A 7663-nucleotide genomic window follows, 5' to 3' on the forward strand; every position below is an offset into this window, starting at 1 on the left:
CTCATTGTTTTACTCCTCAACAACCTTGCAAAAAGGATAATACTATCATTACTACTCAGGAGAAATTCTGGAGTTCTACAGGTACCATTGTGGTCATTGCTCTTCCAGTATTACACATCTGACACCACATTCACTCATTCATTCATTCATCCATCCATCCATCCATCCATCCATTCATGAACTCTTCAAAGCCAAACTTGTGATTAGTGTATTCAGGAGAACAGGAGAAAGAAATGCAGTGGGGGAACAGACATCTAACCACAGCACTGCATTGCACAATAGTGGTATAATAGAGATAAACTGCTCTGGGTCAGACAAGGCTCCCTGGGGCAACTGACACTCAGCTGAATCTTTAAAGCAGAGACTAAAGATATTGTTTCAATCCATTTTGTCTAAATCAACACTTCTCAAACTACACATGAAGGAACACTAATATGAGGCTTAATAACAATAAATATTCTATAGATGATAGAGTATGCCTATTAGCAGCAGTTGCTCTGGGCTTTGACCTGGTTCGTCATTCATTGCAAATGATTCAGGTTGGCCCACTGTTCCACCAAGGGGCCTGCTGGGTTTGACCATTCGGAACAAGCCTGTCATGATCTGGCCCTTTTTTTCTCTCTCTTTTCTTTTTCCTGAATCATGTCCAAATTAAACCAAGCATGATCATAAAGAAAGGTTATCAAAATACTCACAGTTCAGGCTCTCTACAGGACGTTCATACTGCTATAGTATTACAAAGTAGTAATAAAAGTATGTTATGAGGAAATGTGAATTACTGCATGCAGTAAGACGCCGTAGGTGGCCAGTTAACTGAATATTCTGAATTTTAAGACTAAGGGACAAGACTCTGGAGCAGAGGGGACACTGTAAGACATTGCATCACACCGCAAGTCTCACCCTTGCTGCAGCTAATACCTTGGGTGACTTTTCTTAATTGTTTAAAGAGAACTTAAACATTCTTTAGATGGATTTGAAGGTGTGATAAAGGAAGAATTTATTTTAAAAACAAACTGGAAGTGATAATAAGCTGGATTGCTCTATATTTAAGTAAGAAGCCAAAACAGCTTATCAAAGGGCCTTTTGAAGTTGTACGAGGCAAAGTCTTCTCTGCTTCAGGGTGAGACCAAGTAATGCATATTATGGAAAGCCACTCAGCTTCCACAGTTTCTGGGAGAACAGAGAAGAAAGCCCATGGGTTGCCCGTTTAAAGTGAATAATCTGAGCACTGAAATGTTGAAAGCTAAAATCAGAATTAGATTAGTTAGAAAAAAAGTTAAAGTGAGAAGGAGCCTCTCCAGGCATTTCCCATTGTACACAGCAAGTGGCCAGGACTCCATAACAACCCTGAGAAGAGCACAAAACTTTGTGAATTAGAAATTTGGCAGAAACCTATGTAGGCCCACCTTTTCCAATGTGTTTCATGTCGTTTTTATAGAAGTCTCAAGTTGGTGCTTGTAATTTCTACTAAAATTTTCCCTCGGAATGAGATTTGTGTTTATGGGAATTGTTTGTGGGAGTTCTAAGGTTTGCTTATGCTTGCCACATTTCTCAATGGTTGGGGCAAGATGGTACAAGTCCAGAGTGGAAGGGGTGCCCTCTCATACATGACAGAGCCCATCTCAGGGCCTGCGCTAACATCTAAAGAGACTTTGATATTGAGTGGCGTAGAATGTTCTTTATTTTAGGTGATGCTGCAGATGTGCAGAAATCTCCCGGGAAGTTGTGCAGTGTGGTTGTGCGAACACTGAGGCTCCTGCAACAAGGAGTCTGAACAACAAGAAATGGTAATACTCGCTGAGCCTTTGCTCTGCACTGGGCCATTCTGTAACATATTGCCTATCTCATCAAAGAAGTGGGACTCTGAAGAAAGGAAAAATTTCAGCCATTTATGACATTTGGCTCTACTGTGTTTGTACAAACACCAACTCAATGTTTATTGACCCAGTCAGTCCAGTGGAAAATGAAACTGAGAAAAACAAGAAATAACAAAATAGAAAGTGAATTATTTTCTTAGCATTTTAATTATAAGGAAATTTCATAATTACACACATATTATTTGTGTGTGCAAGTAATCTTGTAAGCTTATTTACTCATGTAACAAATGTTTTTGAAGTGTTTACAATACACCAAGTACACCAGCCTCATGCCAGGTGCTGAAGACATAGAAGTGAAGCAGTGTTTTGATTTTCTGTTTCTGTGTAACAAACCGCCTCAGAACTCAATACCTTAAAACTGCAATTCATTATGCTCTTTCAGTGAATTCACTGGACTCAGCTGGACAGTTCCCACTTGGCACTGCTCAGGTAGTGACAAAGATATAGTGGTTGGAGCTAGAGGCATATGAAGGCTTGACTGGTCTGGACATCCAAGTTGTTTTGTGTGCCCGCAGCTGGGATGGCTAGAAACATCTGAACATCTGGAGGTGTCTAGACCATTCTCTCTCTCTCTCTCTCTCTCTCTCTCTCTCCCTCTCCCCACCCCCTTCCTCTCTCCCTCCCTCTCTCCCTCTCTCTCTCTTTCTCTCTCTCTCTCTGTGCATATGGCCTATGCAACGTGGGCTTCCTTAAGCAAGGCAACCTCAGGTAGTCAGATGTCTTCCAAGTTTTTCTGGAGCACAGAGACCAAGCCAGAAGCTGTAAGGCTTCTTACAACCTAGCCCAAAGTCATGCAGCCTCCCTTCCACTGAATTCTATCGACTACACAGGACAAGCCCAGATTCACTGTGGAAGATGACCCAAGGCTATGAATGTAAGTGTGGTTAGTTAAGGGACCGTCTTTAGTGAGTAACCAGGACAAACAAGCATCATACCTAACCTCAAGTATTTATAATAGTTAAATAAACACTGGATTCAGAGCTGTAGTCCTGACTACTAGCTTAGGCTTCGCCATGTGATTGTCAAAGTGATTACGCATTTAAAAATAAAATAACAAAAGGATTTATAAATGTTGTATACAACTAATTACTTGGCAACAATTAAAAACTATGCTTTCAGCCAGTCATGGTGACTCACACCTGTAAGCTAGCACTTTGGGAGGCCAAGGAAAGAGGGACACTTGAGCTCAAGTGTTTGAGACCAGCCTGAGCAAAATAGTGAGACCATGTACCTAAAAAACAATCAACAACAAAAACAAAACTAAAAAACAAAAAAGAAAACTATGCTTTCAAAGAATCTTTGTAAATGGAAAGTATTCGAGTTAAGTAAACAGCAGACCACGTAGCCAGTGTATGTAGAGCATCCCCAATCTCTGTTAAAATACACATGCATATACACACACAGGTACATATATAAATACACTCACAGAAACAAGACTAGAAAGAATCCCATGAACATAGTCAAGATGGTTGGGATGTGGGTGATTTTTCCTTCCTTATAGTTTTCCAAATTTACTGTAATGAACATGTATTGCTTTTATAACAAAAATTATGGTATATCATATAACTAACATCCTGAGAAAAAAGGAAAGTGAAGAGTTAATCTTTATACCTATTTCTGGAACTTAAGCTGTCCAAAACTCTACTATAGAAAGATGTCAAATAAGCATGGAATCCTAGTATGATACTTGGTAAAAATGAAGACTTTAAGGTAGACTGTAGATTCTAGCTGCTTGTCCTCAATTTAGAAGACATAATTTACATTGGTGCTGAAGTTGGAAGAGTCCTATCTGGACAATAAACTAAGTTAAAGCTGATGAATATGTTTTAGCATGTGAAATGTACTAAGTTAGTGATAATAACATTGTTTTGCTTGCTTTAGAGCTTTATATAAATCATAATATCATATTTTGTTTTCTGCCTTTCTACTTATTTTCTCCATTGCATTATTTTATTATCTTTTAAAATGTAATATTTGATACATACAAAATAACATATTTTTTTTCTTTTGAGATGGAGTCTCGCCCTGTCACCAGGCTGGAGGGCAGTGGCGTGATCTCAGCTCACTGCAACCTCCGCCTCCCGGGTTCAAGTGATTCTCCTGCCTCAGCCTCCCTAATATCTGGGACTACAGGTGCCCGCCACCAAGCCCGGCTAATTTTTGTATTTTTAGTAGAGACGAGGTTTCACCATATTGGTCAGGCTGGTCTCAAACTCCTGACCATAGGTGTTTATATATAAAAACTATAAAGAATACCAATAAAATAAACCCTTATGAAGTCCACCACCAACTTCAGAATTAAAAGATTTTAAATACCTGTCCTCTTCCTCATAGCATCCCTGACATATATACCATGACAATATTCACAGTGATATGCACAATTATAACACAAAACTGAAACCAATACAAATATCCATCAACTAAAAAGAATAGTCAGGGCCGGGGCAGTGGTCATGCCTGTAATCCCCGCACTTTGGGAGGCCAAGGTGGGTGGATCACCTGAGATTAGGAGTTCGAGACCAGCCTGACCAACATGTAGAAACTCTGTCTCTACTAAAAATACAAAATTAGCCGGGCGTGGTGGCGCATGCTTGTAATCCCAGCTACTCGAGAGGCTGAGGCAGGAGAATCGCTTGAACCTGGGAGGCAGAATTGCAGTGAGCTGAGATCATGCCATTGCACTCCAGCCTGGGCAAGAAGAGTAAAACTCTGTCCAAAAAAAAAAAAAGAAAAAGAAGAAGAAGAATAGATATATTCACCCAATGGAAGACACATCAGAGAAATGAGTGAACTACAGCTATACACAGCTGAGTACAGATAAACCTTAGAAACATAAGTGGAACAATTAAGCCCCTGAAGACCATACATTCAACCTTTGCTCTGTGCTGGCCTCTTCACGTTACTTATTGCCTATCTTAGAAAAGTGGGATTCTCTGATTCCAAAGAACCAAAACTTTGATGGCCATGCCTGAAAATTTGTCCCCACAGCACCTGACCCAGGACACAGTAGGAACCTGCCTCTTGTGCCTCAGCCAGTCCCACAGTTCTTCTCTACAACTCACCTCTCCATTTCAGTCTATTTAGAGTATCTTTCTTGCTGTTATCTAGGAGATTGTTTTTGTTTGGTGTTTATTTCAGTGATGAACTTCAAATTAATAAAATATGCACATAATTAGTGTATCAAGCAGTCTGAACTGGAAGCGTTCAAACCTAAAACAGTTTTTTTTTTTTTTTCTCCTCCAATTTGCTACATTCAATTGTGCTAGGATAAACCTTCCTTACCAGTTACTTTTAGGTTACTTCCAGCCTAATTTATTTTAATCCAGTTAAAACATTATTCTCATAGAGTTCCCTCCTCTGCCCAGAGCTCATGCTGCTTGACCCATGGCCTGAAACCTGAAGGACATAAAAGGTGTGGTCCTTACTTTCTTTTGGTGTCCCCACTGTCTAGGTGACTGGGTGGGTGGAGGAATAGGAGTTATGTAAAGGGATAATTGAGTCCTGCTTAATGAATGCTGTCATATGGTTCTCTCTGGGCTACACTTTCTTGATGTGGTAGAATTCAAGACACTAGCTCTTTGGGGGGACACAGTGCAAATTCACTTTGGGGCACAGTGTGTTCTTGTGGGAGAACCCACTCACCACATTGTTTTGGGTATAGGATAGCTGTCCCGATCCACTTATTCCAATCTCTTTATCCAGTTATACACTAAAGTTGGCTCCTATCAGCCAATTGTTAAATTTTCAGGAATTTTGTGAGCTGGTTGTTAATCCATTGGTAGCTTGAAATCGACCACGGTGAGAGAATTTACACTACAGAAATCAGCAAAAATTACAACTCTGGTCTACTTTATTTTTTCTCTTGGAAAGTCAGTTAAACATATACTAGCACTTACTGGAATGTCCATGGCTTTCACCTCCTCTCCCGAGTGACTTACCCCACAGTCTCTTGCAGCTTCATCCAGAGGATAGCCCTTTGGGAAAGGGGTGCTGGCAAGATGACTGAAGCTTGATGATTGCATAAAGCATTTGAGTGGCTCAGGAAAACCATGCACCCTTCCCACACCAATGAACAGGAGTGCCCACAATTGCATCGTTGGCTCTTCACACCACCCTGTCATTTCTCTTCGAATTTCTGCTCTTTCTACACAGATTAGCATAGTAGCAGTTCAGCAATCAACTACATAAGCAGGCATGTGCTCAGGAAAGAAATATTGCCTCCCCTTCTTCTTCCCTTCAGAGTACCCTCAATCTCTGAAAGCAATTGTCTTGGAGGCCCCTTCCCACTCAGAGAGAGAGTCTCATGCAAACAGCACTCCAAGGTCTTCTCTCTCCATTGATTGTCTCAAGGCAGCAGTTCTCAAACTTTTTGGTCTCAGGACTCCTTTGCCATCCTAAGAAATACTGAAGATCTCAAAGAGTGTTTGTTTATGTGGGCCATGTCTATTGAGATCTACTGTATTAGCAATTAAAAAAGAAACTTCAAAAACATAGCCATCATCTCATTTCATGTAAGCCTCTAAAAATCTCCACTGTAAATTCATGAGAGAATGAAAGTGAAAACTGAAAATAATATTTTAGCATAATTATAAAAGTTTTGGCCTAATAGGGTCCCCATGTAAAGGTCTCCTGGACCTTTAGAACTCCCCATCAACTGTTGGGAGACAATTCTCCATTAATCTGTCATGTTTCTGTGTGCCTTTCAGCATAGGCGCCAACTGTTTTTGATGGAGACTATCTTTTCAAGGATGTTTATATAGTGAACAACCTTGGGAATATAGACAATATTTACCTCCAGAGCAGAGGGCAGGTTTGTTTACTGTCAAATAAAAATAAAGATAATGTCTCCCTCTGTGACAAAGTTTATTTAAAAAAAGACTAATACCCGTTATAAAAGATTTTGTTTCCCACAGCTTGGGGTTCCTCTCTTATAAAACAGTCCATTGCATGTGGAGATATCAACTGATACTTTTCATGTTGCTGTGTTGGAAATGGGCTTTCATGAACTTAGTGCAAAACTGATGGTACTCTGGCTACTGCTATGGTTGTGAGTAATAGACTGTTGTCTCTGATATAGGAATCTCATGACTTCTGCCAGCATCTATGACTGTGCCAGGCTGACCTACTAGCTTGAAGTAAGATTAAATCTCAGATACTTCATAGTTCTTGACATCTACATTTTGAAAACCATGTCCTAAAGATTTCTCAATATCTCATAAACATATAAAATGATATTAGTTGTGGGCACATCATGAATGAACCTGAAGGTTTTCTGGGGACTGGTACAAAATTTGTTACATTATTTTTATATTATGCCATTATATTATGATAAAACACAATACAATGCATGAGAGAGGATACTAAATATTGAATTTTTGTAAAACTTCCAAATGAAATTTTTTCAAAATATTCAGTAAGAAGTGAAGGGAGTTTGCTTCTTTGAACAGAATCTTTATACCAGATTTTTGAAATGAAGTGCCTCCATGTACTTTCTAAACATGGCTTTTCTAATAATAACTATTAGAATGATAAGTTTCTATACATGCCACATTAATATACTAATGTTTTAAAATAAATTATTTTGTTATGAAAGAATAATGTGCATACAGGAACGGTGAGTAAACCTACTCTGAAGGTCATCGTTCCTGTCACAATTTTCATTTCTATGCATATCCTTCATTGTTTGATAGACCAGTGATTTTTATGTACTCCTATACACATCACTGAGAACTAGGATTTGCATAATGCCATTTTGGCTTTTTTGTGTATTTTTTAAAGGTAAAACT

The sequence above is a fragment of the Colobus angolensis genome, unplaced genomic scaffold (assembly GCF_000951035.1).
Source record: "Colobus angolensis palliatus isolate OR3802 unplaced genomic scaffold, Cang.pa_1.0 Scaffold259, whole genome shotgun sequence".
In the NCBI taxonomy this organism is placed as follows: domain Eukaryota; kingdom Metazoa; phylum Chordata; class Mammalia; order Primates; family Cercopithecidae; genus Colobus; species Colobus angolensis.